This window comes from Mesoplodon densirostris, chromosome 7, assembly GCF_025265405.1.
Source record: "Mesoplodon densirostris isolate mMesDen1 chromosome 7, mMesDen1 primary haplotype, whole genome shotgun sequence".
Lineage (NCBI taxonomy): Eukaryota > Metazoa > Chordata > Mammalia > Artiodactyla > Ziphiidae > Mesoplodon > Mesoplodon densirostris.
In genome coordinates, this window is record NC_082667.1 from 84,984,093 (window position 1) to 85,011,255 (window position 27,163).

Genomic DNA, 27,163 nt, shown 5'->3' on the forward strand with positions numbered 1-27,163 from the left:
TGCTTGTGTTCCACCTGCAACTAAAGCAGAGCTCTTCGGGTAAAACTGCGTGTTTTGGGAGAGGAAATGCTTACAGTCCTTACGAGAGCCTGCCTTCATTGAGGCAGTTCACTGCACGTGGGACACCCTGCATATTGAAGATTCATTCGGGGAAGTGTCCTTTGTATAAAGTGTGGGACAAATGAAGCTTGTGTTCCACGTGCAACTAAAGCAGAGTTCTTCGGGTAAAAGTGCCGTGTTTTCAGAGAGGAAATCCTTAGAGACCACAGTAGAGCCTGCCATGGTTGAGGCAGTTCGCTCCACGTGGGAAACCATTCTTATAAACAAGTTCATTAGGGGAAGTGCCCATTGTGTACACTGTGGGAGGAAAGCTGATTGTGTTCCCCCTGCAAGCAAAGCATACTGCTTCCATTAAAACTGCGTGTTTTTGGAGAGAATATGCTTACAGTCCTCGCTACAGCATGCCGTTGTTGAGGCAGTTCGCTCCACGTGGGAATCCTGCAAAAAGAAGTTCATTCGTGGAAGAGCCCAAAGAGTACACAGTGGGAGTAATGTTGCTTGTGTTCCACCTGCAACTAAAGCAGAGTTCCTTGGGTAAAACTGCGGTGTTTTGGGGGAGGAAATGCTTAGAGGCCTCACTATAGTCTGCCTTGCTTTAGACATATCACTCCACGCGGGACCCCTTGAGTATAGATGTTCTTTTAGGCAAAGGCCCATTGGGTACACTGTGGGAGAAAAGCTGCTTGTGTTCCACCTGCAACTAAAGCAGTGTTCTTCGGGTAAAAGTGCCGTGTTTTCAGAAAGGAAATCCTTAGTGAACATAGTAGAGCCTGCCATGGTTGAGGCAGTTCGCTCCACACGGGAAACCATTCTTATAGAACAAGTTCATTAGGGGAAGTGCCCATTGTGTACACTGGGGAGAAAAGCTGCTTGTGCTCCCCATGCAACTAAAGCAGAGTTCTTCCGTTAAAACTGCGTGGTTTGGGAGAGGATATGATTACACTCCTCGCTACAGCCTGCCATGGTTGAGGCAGTTCGCTCCACGTGGGAAACCCTGCATAAAGAAATTCATTAGTGGAAGAGCCCAAAGAGTACACACTGGGAGTAATGCTGCTTGTGTTCCACCTGCAAATAAAGCAGAGTTCTTTGGGTAAAACTGCCGTGTTTTTTGCAGGGGACATGCTTAGAGGCCTGACTAGATCCTGGCTTGGTTTAGGCATTTCACTCCATGTGTGACACCTTGAGTATAGAAATTCTTTCGGGCAAAGGCCCTTTGGGTACACTGTGGGAGAAAAGCTGCTTGTGTTCCACCTGCAACTAAAGAAGAGTTCTTTTGGTAAAACTGCGTGTTTTGGGAGAGGAAATGCTTACAGTCCTTACGAGAGCCTGCCTTTATTGAGGGAGTTTACTGCACGTGGGACACCCTGCATAATGAAGATTCATTCGGGGAAGGGCCCTTTGTATAAAGTGTGGGACAAATGCAGCTTGTGTTCCACCTGCAACTAAAGCAGAGTTCTTCGGGTAAATGTGCCGTGTTTTCAGAGAGGAAATCCTTAGAGACCACAGTAGAGCCTGCCATGGTTGAGGCAGTTCGCTCCACACGGGAAACCATTCTTATAGAACAAGTTCATTAGGGAAAGTGCCCATTGTGTACACTGTGTGAGGAAAGCTGATTGTTTTCCCCTTGCAACTAAAGCAGAATTCTTCTCTTAAAACTGCGTGTTTTGGAGAGGATATGCTTACAGTCCTCGCTACAGCCTGCCGTAGTTGAGGCAGTTCGCTCCACGTAGGAATCGCTGCAAAAAGAAATTCATTCGTGGAAGAGCCCAAAGAGTACACAGTGGGAGTAATGTTGCTTGTGTTCCACCTGCAACTAAAGCAGAGTTCCTTGGGTAAAACTGCCGTGTTTTGGGAGAGTAAATGCTTAGAGTCCTCACTAGAGCCTGCCTTGGTTTAGGCATTTCACTCCACGCTGGACCCCTTGAGTATAGATATTCTTTCGGGCAAAGGCCCATTGGGTACACTGTGGAAGAAAAGCTGCTTGTGTTCCACCTGCAACTAAAGCAGAGTTCTTCAGGTAAAACTGCGTGTATTGGGATAGGAAATGCTTACAGTCCTTACGAGAGCCTGCCTTGGTTGAGGCAGTTCGCTGCAAATGAAACACCCTTCATATAGAAGATTAATTTGGGGAAGGGCCCTTTGTGTACAGTGTGGGACAAATGCAACTTGTGTTCCACCTGCAACTAAAGCTGAGTTCTTCGCGTAAAACTGCCGTGTTTTCAGAGAGGAAACCATTATAGACTACAGTAGAGCGGGCCATGGTTGAGGCAGTTCGATCCATGCGGGAAATCATTATTATAGAACAAGTTCGTTAGGGGAGTGACCATTGTGTTCACTGTGGGAGAAAAGATGCTTGTGTTCCCCATGCAACTAAAGCAGAGTTCTTCCATTTAAGCTGCGTGTTTTGGGAAAGGACATGCTTACAGTCCTCGCTACATCGTGCCTTGGTTGAGGCCATTCGCTCCACGTGGGAAACCCTGCATATAGAAGTTCATTCGTGGAAGAGCCCAAAGAGTACACAGTGGGAGAAAAGCTGCTTGTGTTACCCCTGCAACTAAAGCAGAGTTCTTCCGTTAAAACTGCGTGTTTTGGGAGAGGATATGATTACAGTCCTCAGTACAGCCTGCCATGGTTGAGGCAGTTCGCTCCACGTGGGAAACCCTGCATAAAGTAATTAATTAGTGGATGAGCCCAAAGAGTACACACTAGGAGTAATGCTGCTTGTGTTCCACCTGCAACTAAAGCAGAGTTCTTTGGGTAAAACTGCCATGTTTTGGGAAAGGAAATGCTGAGAGGCCTCACTACAGCCTCCCTTGCTTTAGGCATTTCACTCCATGTGGGACCGCTTGAGTATAGATGTTCTTTCAGGCAAAGGCCCTTTGGGTACACTGTGGGAGAAAAGCTGCTTGTGTTCCACCTGCAACTAAAGCAGAGTTCTTCGGGTAAAACTGCGTTTATTTTGAGAGGAAATGCTTACAGTCCTTACGAGAGCCTGCCTTTGTTGAGGCAGTTCGCTCCACTTGAGAATCCCTGCATAAAGAAGTTCATTCGTGGAAGAGCCCAAAGGATACACAGGGGGAGTAATGATACTTGTGTTCCACCTGCAACTAAAGCAGAGTTCTTGGGGTAAAACTGCCGTGTTTTGGAAGAGGAAATGCTTACAGTCCTCGCTACAGCCTGCCCTGGTTGAGGCAGTCCGCCCCACGCGGGAAACCCTGCATATAGAAGTTCTTTCGTGGAAGCGACCAAAGAGTACACAGAGGGAGAAATGCTGCTTGTGTTCCACCTGCAAGTAAAGCAGAGTTCCTTGGGTAAACCTGCGTGTATTGGGAGAGGAAATGCTTACAGTCCTTACGAGAGCCTGCCTTCATTGAGGCAGTTCACTGCTCGTGGGACACCCTGCATATTGAAGATTCATTCCGGGAAGGGCCCTTTGTATAAAGTGTGGGATAAATGCAGCTTGTGTTCCACCTGCAACTAAAGCAGAGTTCTTCGGGTAAAAGTGCCGTGTTTTCAGAGAGGAAATCTTTAGAGACCACAGTAGAGCCTGCCATGGTTCAGGCAGTTAGCACCACGCGGGAAACCATTCTTATAAACAAGTTCATTAGGGGAAGTGTCCATTGTATACACTGTGGGAGGAAAGATTATTGTGTTCCCCCTGCAACTAAAGCAGACTTCTTCCATTAAAACTGCATGTTTTTGGAGAGGATATCCTTACAGTCCTCGCTACAGCCTGCCATCGTTGAGGCAGTTCGCTCCATGTGGGAATCCCTGCAAAAAGAATTTCATTCGTGGAAGAGCCCAAAGAGTACACATTGGGAGTAATGTTGCTTGTGTTCCACATGCAACTAAAGCAGAGTTCCTTGGGTAAAACAGCCTAGTTTGGGGAGAGGAAATGCTTAGAGGCCTCACTAGAGCCTGCCTTGCTTTAGGCATTTCACTCCACGCGGGACCCCTTGAGTATAGATGTTACTTTGGGCAAAGGCCCATTGGGTTCACTGTGGGAGAAAAGCTGCTTGTGTTCCACCTGCAACTAAAGCAGAGTTCTTCGGGTAAAACTGCGTGTATTGGGATAGGAAATGCTTACAGTCCTTACGAGAGCCTGCCTTGGTTGAGGCAGTTCACTGCACGTGAAACACCCTTCATATAGAAGATTAATTTGGGCAAGGGCCCTTTGTGTACAGTGTGGGACAAATGCAGCTTTTGTTCCACCTGCAAGTAAAGCAGAGTTCTTCGGGTAAAAGTGCCGTGTTTTCAGAGAGGAAACCCTTAGAGACCACAGTAGAGCTTGCCATGGTTGAGGCAGTTTGCTCCATTCGGGAAACCATTCTTTTTTTTTTTTTTTTTTTCCTTTTTGCGTTATGTGGGCCTCTCACTGTTGTGGCCTCTCCCGCTGCGGAGCACAGGCTCCGGACGCGCAGGCTCAGCGGCCATGGCTCACGGGCCCAGCCGCTCCGCGGCATATGGGATCCTCCCAGACTGGGGCACGAACCCATATCCCCTGCATCGGCAGGCGGACTCTCAACCACTGCGCCACCAGGGAGGCCCTGGGAAACCATTCTTATAAGACAAGTTCATAAGGGGAAGTGCCCATTGTGTACACTGTGGGAGAACAGCTGCTTGTGTACCCCTGCAACTAAAGCAGAGTTCTTCCATTTAAACTGCGTGTTTTGGGAGAGGAAATGCTTGCAGTCCTCGCTACAGCCTGCCTTGGTTGAGGCCATTCGCTCCACGTGGGAAAACCTGCATATAGAAGTTCATTCGTGGAAGCTCCCAAAGAGTAGACATTGGGAGAAAAGCTGCTTGTGTTACCCCTGCAACTAAAGCAGAGTTCTTCCATTAAAACTGCGTGTTTTGGGAGAGGATATGCTTACAGTCCTCGCTACAGCCTGCCCTGCTTGAGGCAGTTCGCTCCACGTGGGAATCCCTGCATAAAGAATTTCATTCGTGGACGAGCCCAAAGAGTACACAGTGGGAGTAATGATGCTTGTGTTCCACATGCAACTAAAGCAGAGTTCCTTGGGTAAAACTGCCGTGTTTTGGGAGAGGAAATGCTTAGAGGCCTAACTAGAGCCTGCCTTCCTTTAGGCATTTCACTCCACACCAGACCCCTTGAGTATAAATATTCTTTCGGGCAAAGGCACATTGGGTACACTGTGGGAGAAAAGCTGCTTGTGTTCCACCTGCAACTAAAGCAGAGTTCTTCGGGTAAAACTGCGGGTATTGGGAGAGGAAATGCTTACAGTCCTTACGAGAGCCTGCCTTGGTTGAGGCAGTTCACTGCACGCGGGACTACCCTGCATATAGAAGATTCATTTGGGGAATGGCCCTTTGTGTACAGTGGGGGACAAATGCAGCTTGTGTTCCACCTAGAACTAAAGCAGAGTTCTTCGGGTAAAAGTGTGGTGTTTTCAGAGAGGAAACCCTTAGATACCACATTAGAGCCTGCCATGGTTGAGGCAGTTCGCTCCATTCGGGAAACCATTCTTATAGAACAAGTTCATTAGGGGAAGTGCCCATTGTGTACACTGTGGGAGAAAAGCTGCTTGTGTACTCCTTCAACTAAAGCAGAGTTCTTCCGTTTAAACTGCGTGTTTTGGGAGAGGAAATGCTTACAGTCCTCGCTACAGCCTGCCTTGGATGAGGCCTTTCCCTCCACGTGGGAAACCCTGCATATAGAAGTTCATTGGTGGAAGAGACCAAAGAGTACACAGTGGGAGAAATGCTGCTTGTGTTCCACCTGCAACTAAAGCAGAGTTCTTTGGGTAAAACAGCCGTGTTTTGGAAGAGGAAAAACTTACAGTCCTCACTACAGCATGCACTGGTTGAGGCAATTCGCTCCACGTGGGAAACCCTGCATATACAACTTCATTCATGGAAGAGACCAAAGAGTACACAGTGGGAGAAATGCTGCTTGTGTTCCACCTGCAACTAAAGCAGAATCCTTCGGGTAAAACTGCGTGTTTTGGGAGAGGAAATGCTTACAGTCCTTATGAGAGCCTGCCGTCGTTGAGGCAGTTCACTGCACGTGGGACACACTGCATATTGAAGATTCATTCGGGAAACGGCCCTTGTATAAAGTGTGGGACAAATGCAGCTTGTGTTCCACCTGCAACTAAAGCAGAATTCTTCGGGTAAAAGTGCCGTTTTTTCAGAGAGGAAATCCTTAGAGACCACAGTAGAGCCTGCCATCGTTGAGGCAGTTCGCTCCACGCGGGAAACCATTCTTATAAACAAGTTCATTAGGGGAAGTGCCCATTGTGTACACTGTGGGAGGAAAGCTGATTGTGTTCCCCCTGCAAGCAAAGCATACTGCTTCCATTAAAACTGCGTGTTTTTGGAGAGAATATGCTTACAGTCCTCGCTACAGCATGCCGTGGTTGAGGCAGTTCGCTCCACGTGGGAATCCTGCAAAAAGAAGTTCATTCGTGGAAGAGCCCAAAGAGTACACAGTGGGAGTAATGTTGCTTGTGTTCCACCTGCAACTAAAGCAGAGTTCCTTGGGTAAAACTGCGGTGTTTTGGGGGAGGAAATGCTTAGAGGCCTCACTATAGTCTGCCTTGCTTTAGACATATCACTCCACGCGGGACCCCTTGAGTATAGATGTTCTTTTAGGCAAAGGCCCATTGGGTACACTGTGGGAGAAAAGCTGCTTGTGTTCCACCTGCAACTAAAGCAGAGTTCTTCGGGTAAAACTGCGTGTATTGGGATACGAAATGCTTACAGTCCTTACGAGAGCCTGCCTTGGTTGAGGCAGTTCACTGCACGTGAAACACGCTTCATATAGAAGATTCATTCGGGGAAGTGCCCTTTGTGTACAGTGTGGGACAAATGCAGCTTGTGTTCCACCTGCAACTAAAGCAGAGTTCTTCGGGTGAAAGTGCCGTGTTTTCAGAGAGGAAACCGTTAGTGACCACAGTAGAGCCTGCCATGGTTGAGACAGTTCGCTCCATGCGGGAAAACATTCTAATAGAACAAGTTCATTAGGGGAGTTCCCATTGTGTACACTGTGGGAGAAAAGCTGCTTGTGTTCCCCCTGCAACTAAAGCAGAGTTCTTCCATTTAAACTGCGTGTTTTGGGAGAGGAAATCCTTACAGTCATCACTACAGCCTGCGTTGGTTGAGGCAGTTCACTCCACGTGGGAAACCCTGCATATATAAGTTGATTCGTGGAAGAGCCCAAAGTGTACACAGTGGCATAGAAGCTTCTTGTGTTCCACCTGCAACTAAAGCAGAGTTCTTCAGGTAAAACTGCGTGTATTGGGATAGGAAATGCTTACAGTCCTTACGAGAGCCTGCCTTGCTTGAGGCAGTTCGCTGCAAATGAAACACCCTTCATATAGAAGATTAATTTGGGGAAGGGCCCTTTGTGTACAGTGTGGGACAAATGCAACTTGTGTTCCACCTGCAACTAAAGCTGAGTTCTTCGGGTAAATGTGCCGTGTTTTCAGAGAGGAAATCCTTAGAGACCACAGTAGAGCCTGCCATGGTTGAGGCAGTTCGCTCCACACGGGAAAACATTCTTATAGAACAAGTTCATTAGGGAAAGTGCCCATTGTGTACACTGTGTGAGGAAAGCTGATTGTTTTCCCCTTGCAACTAAAGCAGAATTCTTCTCTTAAAACTGCGTGTTTTGGAGAGGATATGCTTACAGTCCTCGCTACAGCCTGCCATAGTTGAGGCAGTTCGCTCCACGTAGGAATCGCTGCAAAAAGAAATTCATTCGTGGAAGAGCCCAAAGAGTACACAGTGGGAGTAATGTTGCTTGTGTTCCACCTGCAACTAAAGCAGAGTTCCTTGGGTAAAACTGCCGTGTTTTGGGAGAGTAAATGCTTAGAGTCCTCACTAGAGCCTGCCTTGGTTTAGGCATTTCACTCCACGCTGCACCCCTTGAGTATAGATATTCTTTCGGGCAAAGGCCCATTGGGTACACTGTGGGAGAAAAGCTGCTTGTGTTCCACCTGCAACTAAAGCAGAGTTCTTCAGGTAAAACTGCGTGTATTGGGATAGGAAATGCTTACAGTCCTTACGAGAGCCTGCCTTGGTTGAGGCAGTTCGCTGCAAATGAAACACCCTTCATATAGAAGATTAATTTGGGGAAGGGCCCTTTGTGTACAGTGTGGGACAAATGCAACTTGTGTTCCACCTGCAACTAAAGCTGAGTTCTTCGCGTAAAAGTGCCGTGTTGTCAGAGAGGAAACCATTATAGACTACAGTAGAGCGGGCCATGGTTGAGGCAGTTCGATCCATGCGGGAAATCATTATTATAGAACAAGTTCATTAAGGAAGTGACCATTGTGTTCACTGTGGGAGAAAAGATGCTTGTGTTCCCCATGCAACTAAAGCAGAGTTCTTCCATTTAAGCTGCGTGTTTTGGGAGAGGACATGCTTACAGTCCTCGCTACATCGTGCCTTGGTTGAGGCCATTCGCTCCACGTGGGAAACCCTGCATATAGAAGTTCATTCGTGGAAGAGCCCAAAGAGTACACAGTGGGAGAAAAGCTGCTTGTGTTACCCCTGCAACTAAAGCAGAGTTCTTCCGTTAAAACTGCGTGTTTTGGGAGAGGATATGATTACAGTCCTCGGTACAGCCTGCCATGGTTGAGGCAGTTCACTCCACGTGGGAAACCCTGCATAAAGTAATTAATTAGTGGATGAGCCCAAAGAGTACACACTAGGAGTAATGCTGCTTGTGTTCCACCTGCAACTAAAGCAGAGTTCTTTGGGTAAAACTGCCATGTTTTGGGAAAGGAAATGCTGAGAGGCCTCACTACAGCCTCCCTTGCTTTAGGCATTTCACTCCATGTGGGACCGCTTGAGTATAGATGTTCTTTCAGGCAAAGGCCCTTTGGGTACACTGTGGGAGAAAAGCTGCTTGTGTTCCACCTGCAACTAAAGCAGAGTTCTTCGGGTAAAACTGCGTTTATTTTGAGAGGAAATGCTTACAGTCCTTACGAGAGCCTGCCTTTGTTGAGGCAGTTCGCTCCACTTGAGAATCCCTGCATAAAGAAGTTCATTCGTGGAAGAGCCCAAAGGATACACAGGGGGAGTAATGATACTTGTGTTCCACCTGCAACTAAAGCAGAGTTCTTGGGGTAAAACTGCCGTGTTTTGGAAGAGGAAATGCTTACAGTCCTCGCTACAGCCTGCCCTGGTTGAGGCAGTCCGCCCCACGCGGGAAACCCTGCATATAGAAGTTCTTTCGTGGAAGCGACCAAAGAGTACACAGAGGGAGAAATGCTGCTTGTGTTCCACCTGCAAGTAAAGCAGAGTTCCTTGGGTAAACCTGCGTGTATTGGGAGAGGAAATGCTTACAGTCCTTACGAGAGCCTGCCTTCATTGAGGCAGTTCACTGCTCGTGGGACACCCTGCATATTGAAGATTCATTCCGGGAAGGGCCCTTTGTATAAAGTGTGGGATAAATGCAGCTTGTGTTCCACCTGCAACTAAAGCAGAGTTCTTCGGGTAAAAGTGCCGTGTTTTCAGAGAGGAAATCTTTAGAGACCACAGTAGAGCCTGCCATGGTTCAGGCAGTTAGCACCACGCGGGAAACCATTCTTATAAACAAGTTCATTAGGGGAAGTGTCCATTGTATACACTGTGGGAGGAAAGATTATTGTGTTCCCCCTGCAACTAAAGCAGACTTCTTCCATTAAAACTGCATGTTTTTGGAGAGGATATCCTTACAGTCCTCGCTACAGCCTGCCATCGTTGAGGCAGTTCGCTCCATGTGGGAATCCCTGCAAAAAGAATTTCATTCGTGGAAGAGCCCAAAGAGTACACATTGGGAGTAATGTTGCTTGTGTTCCACATGCAACTAAAGCAGAGTTCCTTGGGTAAAACAGCCTAGTTTGGGGAGAGGAAATGCTTAGAGGCCTCACTAGAGCCTGCCTTGCTTTAGGCATTTCACTCCACGCGGGACCCCTTGAGTATAGATGTTACTTTGGGCAAAGGCCCATTGGGTTCACTGTGGGAGAAAAGCTGCTTGTGTTCCACCTGCAACTAAAGCAGAGTTCTTCGGGTAAAACTGCGTGTATTGGGATAGGAAATGCTTACAGTCCTTACGAGAGCCTGCCTTGGTTGAGGCAGTTCACTGCACGTGAAACACCCTTCATATAGAAGATTAATTTGGGCAAGGGCCCTTTGTGTACAGTGTGGGACAAATGCAGCTTTTGTTCCACCTGCAAGTAAAGCAGAGTTCTTCGGGTAAAAGTGCCGTGTTTTCAGAGAGGAAACCCTTAGAGACCACAGTAGAGCTTGCCATGGTTGAGGCAGTTTGCTCCATTCGGGAAACCATTCTTTTTTTTTTTTTTTTTTTCCTTTTTGCGTTATGTGGGCCTCTCACTGTTGTGGCCTCTCCCGCTGCGGAGCACAGGCTCCGGACGCGCAGGCTCAGCGGCCATGGCTCACGGGCCCAGCCGCTCCGCGGCATATGGGATCCTCCCAGACTGGGGCACGAACCCATATCCCCTGCATCGGCAGGCGGACTCTCAACCACTGCGCCACCAGGGAGGCCCTGGGAAACCATTCTTATAAGACAAGTTCATAAGGGGAAGTGCCCATTGTGTACACTGTGGGAGAACAGCTGCTTGTGTACCCCTGCAACTAAAGCAGAGTTCTTCCATTTAAACTGCGTGTTTTGGGAGAGGAAATGCTTGCAGTCCTCGCTACAGCCTGCCTTGGTTGAGGCCATTCGCTCCACGTGGGAAAACCTGCATATAGAAGTTCATTCGTGGAAGCTCCCAAAGAGTAGACATTGGGAGAAAAGCTGCTTGTGTTACCCCTGCAACTAAAGCAGAGTTCTTCCATTAAAACTGCGTGTTTTGGGAGAGGATATGCTTACAGTCCTCGCTACAGCCTGCCCTGCTTGAGGCAGTTCGCTCCACGTGGGAATCCCTGCATAAAGAATTTCATTCGTGGACGAGCCCAAAGAGTACACAGTGGGAGTAATGATGCTTGTGTTCCACATGCAACTAAAGCAGAGTTCCTTGGGTAAAACTGCCGTGTTTTGGGAGAGGAAATGCTTAGAGGCCTAACTAGAGCCTGCCTTCCTTTAGGCATTTCACTCCACACCAGACCCCTTGAGTATAAATATTCTTTCGGGCAAAGGCACATTGGGTACACTGTGGGAGAAAAGCTGCTTGTGTTCCACCTGCAACTAAAGCAGAGTTCTTCGGGTAAAACTGCGGGTATTGGGAGAGGAAATGCTTACAGTCCTTACGAGAGCCTGCCTTGGTTGAGGCAGTTCACTGCACGCGGGACTACCCTGCATATAGAAGATTCATTTGGGGAATGGCCCTTTGTGTACAGTGGGGGACAAATGCAGCTTGTGTTCCACCTAGAACTAAAGCAGAGTTCTTCGGGTAAAAGTGTGGTGTTTTCAGAGAGGAAACCCTTAGATACCACATTAGAGCCTGCCATGGTTGAGGCAGTTCGCTCCATTCGGGAAACCATTCTTATAGAACAAGTTCATTAGGGGAAGTGCCCATTGTGTACACTGTGGGAGGAAAGCTGATTGTGTTCCCCCTGCAAGCAAAGCATACTGCTTCCATTAAAACTGCGTGTTTTTGGAGAGAATATGCTTACAGTCCTCGCTACAGCATGCCGTGGTTGAGGCAGTTCGCTCCACGTGGGAATCCTGCAAAAAGAAGTTCATTCGTGGAAGAGCCCAAAGAGTACACAGTGGGAGTAATGTTGCTTGTGTTCCACCTGCAACTAAAGCAGAGTTCCTTGGGTAAAACTGCGGTGTTTTGGGGGAGGAAATGCTTAGAGGCCTCACTATAGTCTGCCTTGCTTTAGACATATCACTCCACGCGGGACCCCTTGAGTATAGATGTTCTTTTAGGCAAAGGCCCATTGGGTACACTGTGGGAGAAAAGCTGCTTGTGTTCCACCTGCAACTAAAGCAGAGTTCTTCGGGTAAAACTGCGTGTATTGGGATACGAAATGCTTACAGTCCTTACGAGAGCCTGCCTTGGTTGAGGCAGTTCACTGCACGTGAAACACGCTTCATATAGAAGATTCATTCGGGGAAGTGCCCTTTGTGTACAGTGTGGGACAAATGCAGCTTGTGTTCCACCTGCAACTAAAGCAGAGTTCTTCGGGTGAAAGTGCCGTGTTTTCAGAGAGGAAACCGTTAGTGACCACAGTAGAGCCTGCCATGGTTGAGACAGTTCGCTCCATGCGGGAAAACATTCTAATAGAACAAGTTCATTAGGGGAGTTCCCATTGTGTACACTGTGGGAGAAAAGCTGCTTGTGTTCCCCCTGCAACTAAAGCAGAGTTCTTCCATTTAAACTGCGTGTTTTGGGAGAGGAAATCCTTACAGTCATCACTACAGCCTGCGTTGGTTGAGGCAGTTCACTCCACGTGGGAAACCCTGCATATATAAGTTGATTCGTGGAAGAGCCCAAAGTGTACACAGTGGCATAGAAGCTTCTTGTGTTCCACCTGCAACTAAAGCAGAGTTCTTCAGGTAAAACTGCGTGTATTGGGATAGGAAATGCTTACAGTCCTTACGAGAGCCTGCCTTGCTTGAGGCAGTTCGCTGCAAATGAAACACCCTTCATATAGAAGATTAATTTGGGGAAGGGCCCTTTGTGTACAGTGTGGGACAAATGCAACTTGTGTTCCACCTGCAACTAAAGCTGAGTTCTTCGGGTAAATGTGCCGTGTTTTCAGAGAGGAAATCCTTAGAGACCACAGTAGAGCCTGCCATGGTTGAGGCAGTTCGCTCCACACGGGAAAACATTCTTATAGAACAAGTTCATTAGGGAAAGTGCCCATTGTGTACACTGTGTGAGGAAAGCTGATTGTTTTCCCCTTGCAACTAAAGCAGAATTCTTCTCTTAAAACTGCGTGTTTTGGAGAGGATATGCTTACAGTCCTCGCTACAGCCTGCCATAGTTGAGGCAGTTCGCTCCACGTAGGAATCGCTGCAAAAAGAAATTCATTCGTGGAAGAGCCCAAAGAGTACACAGTGGGAGTAATGTTGCTTGTGTTCCACCTGCAACTAAAGCAGAGTTCCTTGGGTAAAACTGCCGTGTTTTGGGAGAGTAAATGCTTAGAGTCCTCACTAGAGCCTGCCTTGGTTTAGGCATTTCACTCCACGCTGCACCCCTTGAGTATAGATATTCTTTCGGGCAAAGGCCCATTGGGTACACTGTGGGAGAAAAGCTGCTTGTGTTCCACCTGCAACTAAAGCAGAGTTCTTCAGGTAAAACTGCGTGTATTGGGATAGGAAATGCTTACAGTCCTTACGAGAGCCTGCCTTGGTTGAGGCAGTTCGCTGCAAATGAAACACCCTTCATATAGAAGATTAATTTGGGGAAGGGCCCTTTGTGTACAGTGTGGGACAAATGCAACTTGTGTTCCACCTGCAACTAAAGCTGAGTTCTTCGCGTAAAAGTGCCGTGTTGTCAGAGAGGAAACCATTATAGACTACAGTAGAGCGGGCCATGGTTGAGGCAGTTCGATCCATGCGGGAAATCATTATTATAGAACAAGTTCATTAAGGAAGTGACCATTGTGTTCACTGTGGGAGAAAAGATGCTTGTGTTCCCCATGCAACTAAAGCAGAGTTCTTCCATTTAAGCTGCGTGTTTTGGGAGAGGACATGCTTACAGTCCTCGCTACATCGTGCCTTGGTTGAGGCCATTCGCTCCACGTGGGAAACCCTGCATATAGAAGTTCATTCGTGGAAGAGCCCAAAGAGTACACAGTGGGAGAAAAGCTGCTTGTGTTACCCCTGCAACTAAAGCAGAGTTCTTCCGTTAAAACTGCGTGTTTTGGGAGAGGATATGATTACAGTCCTCGGTACAGCCTGCCATGGTTGAGGCAGTTCACTCCACGTGGGAAACCCTGCATAAAGTAATTAATTAGTGGATGAGCCCAAAGAGTACACACTAGGAGTAATGCTGCTTGTGTTCCACCTGCAACTAAAGCAGAGTTCTTTGGGTAAAACTGCCATGTTTTGGGAAAGGAAATGCTGAGAGGCCTCACTACAGCCTCCCTTGCTTTAGGCATTTCACTCCATGTGGGACCGCTTGAGTATAGATGTTCTTTCAGGCAAAGGCCCTTTGGGTACACTGTGGGAGAAAAGCTGCTTGTGTTCCACCTGCAACTAAAGCAGAGTTCTTCGGGTAAAACTGCGTTTATTTTGAGAGGAAATGCTTACAGTCCTTACGAGAGCCTGCCTTTGTTGAGGCAGTTCGCTCCACTTGAGAATCCCTGCATAAAGAAGTTCATTCGTGGAAGAGCCCAAAGGATACACAGGGGGAGTAATGATACTTGTGTTCCACCTGCAACTAAAGCAGAGTTCTTGGGGTAAAACTGCCGTGTTTTGGAAGAGGAAATGCTTACAGTCCTCGCTACAGCCTGCCCTGGTTGAGGCAGTCCGCCCCACGCGGGAAACCCTGCATATAGAAGTTCTTTCGTGGAAGCGACCAAAGAGTACACAGAGGGAGAAATGCTGCTTGTGTTCCACCTGCAAGTAAAGCAGAGTTCCTTGGGTAAACCTGCGTGTATTGGGAGAGGAAATGCTTACAGTCCTTACGAGAGCCTGCCTTCATTGAGGCAGTTCACTGCTCGTGGGACACCCTGCATATTGAAGATTCATTCCGGGAAGGGCCCTTTGTATAAAGTGTGGGATAAATGCAGCTTGTGTTCCACCTGCAACTAAAGCAGAGTTCTTCGGGTAAAAGTGCCGTGTTTTCAGAGAGGAAATCTTTAGAGACCACAGTAGAGCCTGCCATGGTTCAGGCAGTTAGCACCACGCGGGAAACCATTCTTATAAACAAGTTCATTAGGGGAAGTGTCCATTGTATACACTGTGGGAGGAAAGATTATTGTGTTCCCCCTGCAACTAAAGCAGACTTCTTCCATTAAAACTGCATGTTTTTGGAGAGGATATCCTTACAGTCCTCGCTACAGCCTGCCATCGTTGAGGCAGTTCGCTCCATGTGGGAATCCCTGCAAAAAGAATTTCATTCGTGGAAGAGCCCAAAGAGTACACATTGGGAGTAATGTTGCTTGTGTTCCACATGCAACTAAAGCAGAGTTCCTTGGGTAAAACAGCCTAGTTTGGGGAGAGGAAATGCTTAGAGGCCTCACTAGAGCCTGCCTTGCTTTAGGCATTTCACTCCACGCGGGACCCCTTGAGTATAGATGTTACTTTGGGCAAAGGCCCATTGGGTTCACTGTGGGAGAAAAGCTGCTTGTGTTCCACCTGCAACTAAAGCAGAGTTCTTCGGGTAAAACTGCGTGTATTGGGATAGGAAATGCTTACAGTCCTTACGAGAGCCTGCCTTGGTTGAGGCAGTTCACTGCACGTGAAACACCCTTCATATAGAAGATTAATTTGGGCAAGGGCCCTTTGTGTACAGTGTGGGACAAATGCAGCTTTTGTTCCACCTGCAAGTAAAGCAGAGTTCTTCGGGTAAAAGTGCCGTGTTTTCAGAGAGGAAACCCTTAGAGACCACAGTAGAGCTTGCCATGGTTGAGGCAGTTTGCTCCATTTGGGAAACCATTCTTTTTTTTTTTTTTTTTTCCTTTTTGCGTTATGTGGGCCTCTCACTGTTGTGGCCTCTCCCGCTGCGGAGCACAGGCTCCGGACGCGCAGGCTCAGCGGCCATGGCTCACGGGCCCAGCCGCTCCGCGGCATATGGGATCCTCCCAGACTGGGGCACGAACCCATATCCCCTGCATCGGCAGGCGGACTCTCAACCACTGCGCCACCAGGGAGGCCCTGGGAAACCATTCTTATAAGACAAGTTCATAAGGGGAAGTGCCCATTGTGTACACTGTGGGAGAACAGCTGCTTGTGTACCCCTGCAACTAAAGCAGAGTTCTTCCATTTAAACTGCGTGTTTTGGGAGAGGAAATGCTTGCAGTCCTCGCTACAGCCTGCCTTGGTTGAGGCCATTCGCTCCACGTGGGAAAACCTGCATATAGAAGTTCATTCGTGGAAGCTCCCAAAGAGTAGACATTGGGAGAAAAGCTGCTTGTGTTACCCCTGCAACTAAAGCAGAGTTCTTCCATTAAAACTGCGTGTTTTGGGAGAGGATATGCTTACAGTCCTCGCTACAGCCTGCCCTGCTTGAGGCAGTTCGCTCCACGTGGGAATCCCTGCATAAAGAATTTCATTCGTGGACGAGCCCAAAGAGTACACAGTGGGAGTAATGATGCTTGTGTTCCACATGCAACTAAAGCAGAGTTCCTTGGGTAAAACTGCCGTGTTTTGGGAGAGGAAATGCTTAGAGGCCTAACTAGAGCCTGCCTTCCTTTAGGCATTTCACTCCACACCAGACCCCTTGAGTATAAATATTCTTTCGGGCAAAGGCACATTGGGTACACTGTGGGAGAAAAGCTGCTTGTGTTCCACCTGCAACTAAAGCAGAGTTCTTCGGGTAAAACTGCGGGTATTGGGAGAGGAAATGCTTACAGTCCTTACGAGAGCCTGCCTTGGTTGAGGCAGTTCACTGCACGCGGGACTACCCTGCATATAGAAGATTCATTTGGGGAATGGCCCTTTGTGTACAGTGGGGGACAAATGCAGCTTGTGTTCCACCTAGAACTAAAGCAGAGTTCTTCGGGTAAAAGTGTGGTGTTTTCAGAGAGGAAACCCTTAGATACCACATTAGAGCCTGCCATGGTTGAGGCAGTTCGCTCCATTCGGGAAACCATTCTTATAGAACAAGTTCATTAGGGGAAGTGCCCATTGTGTACACTGTGGGAGAAAAGCTGCTTGTGTACTCCTTCAACTAAAGCAGAGTTCTTCCGTTTAAACTGCGTGTTTTGGGAGAGGAAATGCTTACAGTCCTCGCTACAGCCTGCCTTGGATGAGGCCTTTCCCTCCACGTGGGAAACCCTGCATATAGAAGTTCATTGGTGGAAGAGACCAAAGAGTACACAGTGGGAGAAATGCTGCTTGTGTTCCACCTGCAACTAAAGCAGAGTTCTTTGGGTAAAACAGCCGTGTTTTGGAAGAGGAAAAACTTACAGTCCTCACTACAGCATGCACTGGTTGAGGCAATTCGCTCCACGTGGGAAACCCTGCATATACAACTTCATTCATGGAAGAGACCAAAGAGTACACAGTGGGAGAAATGCTGCTTGTGTTCCACCTGCAACTAAAGCAGAGTCCTTCGGGTAAAACTGCGTGTTTTGGGAGAGGAAATGCTTACAGTCCTTATGAGAGCCTGCCGTCGTTGAGGCAGTTCACTGCACGTAGGACACACTGCATATTGAAGATTCATTCGGGAAACGGCCCTTGTATAAAGTGTGGGACAAATGCAGCTTGTGTTCCACCTGCAACTAAAGCAGAATTCTTCGGGTAAAAGTGCCGTTTTTTCAGAGAGGAAATCCTTAGAGACCACAGTAGAGCCTGCCATCGTTGAGGCAGTTCGCTCCACGCGGGAAACCATTCTTATAGAACAATTCATTAGGGGAAGTGCCCAATGTGCACACTGTGGGAGGAAATCTGCTTGTATACACCCTGCAACTAAAGCAGACTTCTTGTTTTAAAACTGCGTGTTTTGGGGGAGGATATGCTTACAGTCCTCGCTACAGCCTGCCATGTTTGAGGCAGTTCGCTCCACGTGGGAATCCCTGCATAAAGAAGTTCATTCGTGGACGAGCCCAAAGAGTACACAGTGGGAGTAATGCTGCTTCTGTTCCACCTGCAAATAAAGCAGAGTTCCGTGGGTAAAACTGCCGTGTTTTGGGAGAGGAAATGCTTAGAGGCCTCACTAGAGCCTGCCTTGCTTTAGGCATTTCACTCCACGCCAGACCCCTTGAGTATAAATATTCTTTCGGGCAAAGGCACATTGGGTACACTGTGGGAGAAAAGCTGCTTGTGTTCCACCTGCACCTAAAGAAGAGTTCTTTGGGTAAAAGTGCGTGTATTGGGAGAGGAAATGCTTACAATCCTTACGAGAGGCTGCCTTGGTTGAGGCAGTTCGCTCCACGTGGGAATACCTGCATAAAGATCTTCATTCGTGGAAGAGCCCAAAGAGTACACAGTGGGAGAAATGATGCTTGTGTTCCACATGCAACTAAAGCAGAGTTCTTTGGGTAAAACTGCCGTGTTTTGGAAGAGGAAATGCTTACAATCCTCACTAAAGCCTGCCACGGTGGAGGCAGTTCGCTCCACGTGGAAAACCCTGCATATAGAAGTTCATTCGTGGAAGAGACCAAAGAGTAAACAGTGGGAGAAATGCTGCTTGTGTTCCACCTGCAACTAAAGCAGAGCTCTTCGGGTAAAACTGCGTGTTTTGGGAGAGGAAATGCTTACAGTCCTTACTATAGCCTGCCTTCGTTGAGGCAGTTCACCGCATGTGGGACACCCTGCATATTGAATATTTATTCGGGGAAGGGCCCTTTGTATAAAGTGTGGGACAAATGCAGCTTGTATTCCACCTGCAACTAAAGCAGAGTTCTTTGGGTAAAATTGCCGTGTTTTGGAAGAGGAAATGCTTAGAGGCCTCACTAGAGCCAGGCTTGCTTTAGGCATTTCAATCCAGGTGGGACACCTTGAGTGTAGAAATTCTTTCGGGCAAAGGCCCATTGGGTACACTGTGGGAGAAAAGCTGCTTGTGTTCCACCTGCACCTAAAGAAGAGTTCTTTGGTTAAACTGCGTGTATTGGGAGAGGAAATGCTTACAGTCCTTACGAGAGCCTGCCTTGGTTAAGGCAGTTCGCTCCACGTGGGAATCCCTGCATAAAGAAGTTCATTCGTGGAAGAGACCAAAGAGTACACAGTGGGAGTAATGCTGCTTGTGTTCCACCTGCAACTAAAGCAGAGTTCTTTGGGTATAACTGCCTTGCTTTGGACGAGGAAATGCTTACACTCCTCGCTACAGCCTGCCCTGGTTGAGGCAGTTCGCTCCACATGGGAAACCCTGCATATAGAAGTGCATTCGTGGAAGAGACCTAAGTGTACATGGTGGGAGAAATGCGGCTTGTGTTCCACCTGCAACTGAAGCAGAGTTCTTCTGGTAAAACTGCGTGTTTGGGGAGAGGAAATGCTTACAGTCCTTAGCAGAGCCTGCCTTCATTGAGGCAGTTCACTGCACGTGGGACACCCTGCATATTGAAGATTCATTCGGGGAAGGGCCCTTTGTGTAAAGTGTGGGACAAATGCAGCTTGTATTCCACCTGCAACTAAAGCACAGTTCTTCGGGTAAAAGTGTCATGTTTTCAGAGAGGAAATGCTTAGAGACCACAGTAGAGCCTGCCATGGTTGAGGCAGTTTGCTCCACGCGGGAAACCATTCTTATAAACAAGTTCATTAATGGAAGTGCCCATTGTGTACACTGTGGGAGGAAAGCTGATTGTGTTCCCCCTGCAACTAAAGCAGACTTCGTCCGTGAATACTGCGTGTTTTGATAGAGGATATGCTTACAGTCCTCGCTACAGCCTGCCATGGTTGAGGTAGTTCACTCCACGTGGGAATCCCTGCATAAAGAAGTTCATTCGTGGAAGAGCCCAAAGAGTACACAGTAGGAGTAATGCTGCTTGTGTTCCATCTGCAATTAACAAGAGTTCCTTGGTTAAAACTGCCGTGTTTTGGGAGAGGAAATGCTTAGAGGCCTCACTAGAGCCTGCCTTGCTTTAGACATTTCACTCCACGCCGGACCCCTTGAGTATATATATTCTTTCGGGCAAAGGCCCATTGGGTACACTGTGGGAGAAAAGCTGCTTGTGTTCCACCTGCACCGAAAGAAGAGTTCTTCGGGTAAAACTGCGTGTATTGGGAGATGAAATGCTTACAATTCTTACGAGAGCCTGCCTTGGTAGAGGCAGTTCGCTCCACGTGGGAATCCCTGCATAAAGAAGTTCATTCGTGGAAGAGCCCAAAGAGTACACAGTGGGAGAAATGATGCTTGTGTACCACATGCAACTAAAGCAGAATTCTTTGGGTACAACTGCCGTGTTTTGGAAGAGGAAATGCTTACAGTCCTCACTACAGCGAGCCCCGGTTGAGGCACTTCGTCCCACGTGGGAAACCCTGCATATAGAAGTTCATTCGTGGAATAGCCCAAAGAGTACACAGTGGGAGAAATGCTGCTTGTGTTCCACCTGCAACTAAAGCAGAGCTCTTCGGGTAAAACTGCGTGTTTTGGGAGAGGAAATGCTTACAGTCCTTACGAGAGCCTGCCTTCATTGAGGCAGTTCACTGCACGTGGGACACCCTGCATATTGAAGATTCATTCGGGGAAGTGTCCTTTGTATAAAGTGTGGGACAAATGCAGCTTGTGTTCCACCTGCAACTAAAGCAGAGTTCTTCGGGTAAATGTGCCGTGTTTTCAGAGAGGAAATCCTTAGAGACCACAGTAGAGCCTGCCATGGTTGAGGCAGTTCGCTCCACACGGGAAACCATTCTTATAGAACAAGTTCATTAGGGAAAGTGCCCATTGTGTACACTGTGTGAGGAAAGCTGATTGTTTTCCCCTTGCAACTAAAGCAGAATTCTTCTCTTAAAACTGCGTGTTTTGGAGAGGATATGCTTACAGTCCTCGCTACAGCCTGCCGTAGTTGAGGCAGTTCGCTCCACGTAGGAATCGCTGCAAAAAGAAATTCATTCGTGGAAGAGCCCAAAGAGTACACAGTGGGAGTAATGTTGCTTGTGTTCCACCTGCAACTAAAGCAGAGTTCCTTGGGTAAAACTGCCGTGTTTTGGGAGAGTAAATGCTTAGAGTCCTCACTAGAGCCTGCCTTGGTTTAGGCATTTCACTCCACGCTGGACCCCTTGAGTATAGATATTCTTTCGGGCAAAGGCCCATTGGGTACACTGTGGAAGAAAAGCTGCTTGTGTTCCACCTGCAACTAAAGCAGAGTTCTTCAGGTAAAACTGCGTGTATTGGGATAGGAAATGCTTACAGTCCTTACGAGAGCCTGCCTTGGTTGAGGCAGTTCGCTGCAAATGAAACACCCTTCATATAGAAGATTAATTTGGGGAAGGGCCCTTTGTGTACAGTGTGGGACAAATGCAACTTGTGTTCCACCTGCAACTAAAGCTGAGTTCTTCGCGTAAAACTGCCGTGTTTTCAGAGAGGAAACCATTATAGACTACAGTAGAGCGGGCCATGGTTGAGGCAGTTCGATCCATGCGGGAAATCATTATTATAGAACAAGTTCGTTAGGGGAGTGACCATTGTGTTCACTGTGGGAGAAAAGATGCTTGTGTTCCCCATGCAACTAAAGCAGAGTTCTTCCATTTAAGCTGCGTGTTTTGGGAAAGGACATGCTTACAGTCCTCGCTACATCGTGCCTTGGTTGAGGCCATTCGCTCCACGTGGGAAACCCTGCATATAGAAGTTCATTCGTGGAAGAGCCCAAAGAGTACACAGTGGGAGAAAAGCTGCTTGTGTTACCCCTGCAACTAAAGCAGAGTTCTTCCGTTAAAACTGCGTGTTTTGGGAGAGGATATGATTACAGTCCTCAGTACAGCCTGCCATGGTTGAGGCAGTTCGCTCCACGTGGGAAACCCTGCATAAAGTAATTAATTAGTGGATGAGCCCAAAGAGTACACACTAGGAGTAATGCTGCTTGTGTTCCACCTGCAACTAAAGCAGAGTTCTTTGGGTAAAACTGCCATGTTTTGGGAAAGGAAATGCTGAGAGGCCTCACTACAGCCTCCCTTGCTTTAGGCATTTCACTCCATGTGGGACCGCTTGAGTATAGATGTTCTTTCAGGCAAAGGCCCTTTGGGTACACTGTGGGAGAAAAGCTGCTTGTGTTCCACCTGCAACTAAAGCAGAGTTCTTCGGGTAAAACTGCGTTTATTTTGAGAGGAAATGCTTACAGTCCTTACGAGAGCCTGCCTTTGTTGAGGCAGTTCGCTCCACTTGAGAATCCCTGCATAAAGAAGTTCATTCGTGGAAGAGCCCAAAGGATACACAGGGGGAGTAATGATACTTGTGTTCCACCTGCAACTAAAGCAGAGTTCTTGGGGTAAAACTGCCGTGTTTTGGAAGAGGAAATGCTTACAGTCCTCGCTACAGCCTGCCCTGGTTGAGGCAGTCCGCCCCACGCGGGAAACCCTGCATATAGAAGTTCTTTCGTGGAAGCGACCAAAGAGTACACAGAGGGAGAAATGCTGCTTGTGTTCCACCTGCAAGTAAAGCAGAGTTCCTTGGGTAAACCTGCGTGTATTGGGAGAGGAAATGCTTACAGTCCTTACGAGAGCCTGCCTTCATTGAGGCAGTTCACTGCTCGTGGGACACCCTGCATATTGAAGATTCATTCCGGGAAGGGCCCTTTGTATAAAGTGTGGGATAAATGCAGCTTGTGTTCCACCTGCAACTAAAGCAGAGTTCTTCGGGTAAAAGTGCCGTGTTTTCAGAGAGGAAATCTTTAGAGACCACAGTAGAGCCTGCCATGGTTCAGGCAGTTAGCACCACGCGGGAAACCATTCTTATAAACAAGTTCATTAGGGGAAGTGTCCATTGTATACACTGTGGGAGGAAAGATTATTGTGTTCCCCCTGCAACTAAAGCAGACTTCTTCCATTAAAACTGCATGTTTTTGGAGAGGATATCCTTACAGTCCTCGCTACAGCCTGCCATCGTTGAGGCAGTTCGCTCCATGTGGGAATCCCTGCAAAAAGAATTTCATTCGTGGAAGAGCCCAAAGAGTACACATTGGGAGTAATGTTGCTTGTGTTCCACATGCAACTAAAGCAGAGTTCCTTGGGTAAAACAGCCTAGTTTGGGGAGAGGAAATGCTTAGAGGCCTCACTAGAGCCTGCCTTGCTTTAGGCATTTCACTCCACGCGGGACCCCTTGAGTATAGATGTTACTTTGGGCAAAGGCCCATTGGGTTCACTGTGGGAGAAAAGCTGCTTGTGTTCCACCTGCAACTAAAGCAGAGTTCTTCGGGTAAAACTGCGTGTATTGGGATAGGAAATGCTTACAGTCCTTACGAGAGCCTGCCTTGGTTGAGGCAGTTCACTGCACGTGAAACACCCTTCATATAGAAGATTAATTTGGGCAAGGGCCCTTTGTGTACAGTGTGGGACAAATGCAGCTTTTGTTCCACCTGCAAGTAAAGCAGAGTTCTTCGGGTAAAAGTGCCGTGTTTTCAGAGAGGAAACCCTTAGAGACCACAGTAGAGCTTGCCATGGTTGAGGCAGTTTGCTCCATTCGGGAAACCATTCTTTTTTTTTTTTTTTTTTCCTTTTTGCGTTATGTGGGCCTCTCACTGTTGTGGCCTCTCCCGCTGCGGAGCACAGGCTCCGGACGCGCAGGCTCAGCGGCCATGGCTCACGGGCCCAGCCGCTCCGCGGCATATGGGATCCTCCCAGACTGGGGCACGAACCCATATCCCCTGCATCGGCAGGCGGACTCTCAACCACTGCGCCACCAGGGAGGCCCTGGGAAACCATTCTTATAAGACAAGTTCATAAGGGGAAGTGCCCATTGTGTACACTGTGGGAGAACAGCTGCTTGTGTACCCCTGCAACTAAAGCAGAGTTCTTCCATTTAAACTGCGTGTTTTGGGAGAGGAAATGCTTGCAGTCCTCGCTACAGCCTGCCTTGGTTGAGGCCATTCGCTCCACGTGGGAAAACCTGCATATAGAAGTTCATTCGTGGAAGCTCCCAAAGAGTAGACATTGGGAGAAAAGCTGCTTGTGTTACCCCTGCAACTAAAGCAGAGTTCTTCCATTAAAACTGCGTGTTTTGGGAGAGGATATGCTTACAGTCCTCGCTACAGCCTGCCCTGCTTGAGGCAGTTCGCTCCACGTGGGAATCCCTGCATAAAGAATTTCATTCGTGGACGAGCCCAAAGAGTACACAGTGGGAGTAATGATGCTTGTGTTCCACATGCAACTAAAGCAGAGTTCCTTGGGTAAAACTGCCGTGTTTTGGGAGAGGAAATGCTTAGAGGCCTAACTAGAGCCTGCCTTCCTTTAGGCATTTCACTCCACACCAGACCCCTTGAGTATAAATATTCTTTCGGGCAAAGGCACATTGGGTACACTGTGGGAGAAAAGCTGCTTGTGTTCCACCTGCAACTAAAGCAGAGTTCTTCGGGTAAAACTGCGGGTATTGGGAGAGGAAATGCTTACAGTCCTTACGAGAGCCTGCCTTGGTTGAGGCAGTTCACTGCACGCGGGACTACCCTGCATATAGAAGATTCATTTGGGGAATGGCCCTTTGTGTACAGTGGGGGACAAATGCAGCTTGTGTTCCACCTAGAACTAAAGCAGAGTTCTTCGGGTAAAAGTGTGGTGTTTTCAGAGAGGAAACCCTTAGATACCACATTAGAGCCTGCCATGGTTGAGGCAGTTCGCTCCATTCGGGAAACCATTCTTATAGAACAAGTTCATTAGGGGAAGTGCCCATTGTGTACACTGTGGGAGAAAAGCTGCTTGTGTACTCCTTCAACTAAAGCAGAGTTCTTCCGTTTAAACTGCGTGTTTTGGGAGAGGAAATGCTTACAGTCCTCGCTACAGCCTGCCTTGGATGAGGCCTTTCCCTCCACGTGGGAAACCCTGCATATAGAAGTTCATTGGTGGAAGAGACCAAAGAGTACACAGTGGGAGAAATGCTGCTTGTGTTCCACCTGCAACTAAAGCAGAGTTCTTTGGGTAAAACAGCCGTGTTTTGGAAGAGGAAAAACTTACAGTCCTCACTACAGCATGCACTGGTTGAGGCAATTCGCTCCACGTGGGAAACCCTGCATATACAACTTCATTCATGGAAGAGACCAAAGAGTACACAGTGGGAGAAATGCTGCTTGTGTTCCACCTGCAACTAAAGCAGAGTCCTTCGGGTAAAACTGCGTGTTTTGGGAGAGGAAATGCTTACAGTCCTTATGAGAGCCTGCCGTCGTTGAGGCAGTTCACTGCACGTAGGACACACTGCATATTGAAGATTCATTCGGGAAACGGCCCTTGTATAAAGTGTGGGACAAATGCAGCTTGTGTTCCACCTGCAACTAAAGCAGAATTCTTCGGGTAAAAGTGCCGTTTTTTCAGAGAGGAAATCCTTAGAGACCACAGTAGAGCCTGCCATCGTTGAGGCAGTTCGCTCCACGCGGGAAACCATTCTTATAGAACAATTCATTAGGGGAAGTGCCCAATGTGCACACTGTGGGAGGAAATCTGCTTGTATACACCCTGCAACTAAAGCAGACTTCTTGTTTTAAAACTGCGTGTTTTGGGGGAGGATATGCTTACAGTCCTCGCTACAGCCTGCCATGTTTGAGGCAGTTCGCTCCACGTGGGAATCCCTGCATAAAGAAGTTCATTCGTGGACGAGCCCAAAGAGTACACAGTGGGAGTAATGCTGCTTCTGTTCCACCTGCAAATAAAGCAGAGTTCCGTGGGTAAAACTGCCGTGTTTTGGGAGAGGAAATGCTTAGAGGCCTCACTAGAGCCTGCCTTGCTTTAGGCATTTCACTCCACGCCAGACCCCTTGAGTATAAATATTCTTTCGGGCAAAGGCACATTGGGTACACTGTGGGAGAAAAGCTGCTTGTGTTCCACCTGCACCTAAAGAAGAGTTCTTTGGGTAAAAGTGCGTGTATTGGGAGAGGAAATGCTTACAATCCTTACGAGAGGCTGCCTTGGTTGAGGCAGTTCGCTCCACGTGGGAATACCTGCATAAAGATCTTCATTCGTGGAAGAGCCCAAAGAGTACACAGTGGGATAAATGATGCTTGTGTTCCACATGCAACTAAAGCAGAGTTCTTTGGGTAAAACTGCCGTGTTTTGGAAGAGGAAATGCTTACAATCCTCACTAAAGCCTGCCACGGTGGAGGCAGTTCGCTCCACGTGGAAAACCCTGCATATAGAAGTTCATTCGTGGAAGAGACCAAAGAGTAAACAGTGGGAGAAATGCTGCTTGTGTTCCACCTGCAACTAAAGCAGAGCTCTTCGGGTAAAACTGCGTGTTTTGGGAGAGGAAATGCTTACAGTCCTTACTATAGCCTGCCTTCGTTGAGGCAGTTCACCGCATGTGGGACACCCTGCATATTGAATATTTATTCGGGGAAGGGCCCTTTGTATAAAGTGTGGGACAAATGCAGCTTGTATTCCACCTGCAACTAAAGCAGAGTTCTTTGGGTAAAATTGCCGTGTTTTGGAAGAGGAAATGCTTAGAGGCCTCACTAGAGCCAGGCTTGCTTTAGGCATTTCAATCCAGGTGGGACACCTTGAGTGTAGAAATTCTTTCGGGCAAAGGCCCATTGGGTACACTGTGGGAGAAAAGCTGCTTGTGTTCCACCTGCACCTAAAGAAGAGTTCTTTGGTTAAACTGCGTGTATTGGGAGAGGAAATGCTTACAGTCCTTACGAGAGCCTGCCTTGGTTAAGGCAGTTCGCTCCACGTGGGAATCCCTGCATAAAGAAGTTCATTCGTGGAAGAGACCAAAGAGTACACAGTGGGAGTAATGCTGCTTGTGTTCCACCTGCAACTAAAGCAGAGTTCTTTGGGTATAACTGCCTTGCTTTGGACGAGGAAATGCTTACACTCCTCGCTACAGCCTGCCCTGGTTGAGGCAGTTCGCTCCACATGGGAAACCCTGCATATAGAAGTGCATTCGTGGAAGAGACCTAAGTGTACATGGTGGGAGAAATGCGGCTTGTGTTCCACCTGCAACTGAAGCAGAGTTCTTCTGGTAAAACTGCGTGTTTGGGGAGAGGAAATGCTTACAGTCCTTAGCAGAGCCTGCCTTCATTGAGGCAGTTCACTGCACGTGGGACACCCTGCATATTGAAGATTCATTCGGGGAAGGGCCCTTTGTGTAAAGTGTGGGACAAATGCAGCTTGTATTCCACCTGCAACTAAAGCACAGTTCTTCGGGTAAAAGTGTCATGTTTTCAGAGAGGAAATGCTTAGAGACCACAGTAGAGCCTGCCATGGTTGAGGCAGTTTGCTCCACGCGGGAAACCATTCTTATAAACAAGTTCATTAATGGAAGTGCCCATTGTGTACACTGTGGGAGGAAAGCTGATTGTGTTCCCCCTGCAACTAAAGCAGACTTCGTCCGTGAATACTGCGTGTTTTGATAGAGGATATGCTTACAGTCCTCGCTACAGCCTGCCATGGTTGAGGTAGTTCACTCCACGTGGGAATCCCTGCATAAAGAAGTTCATT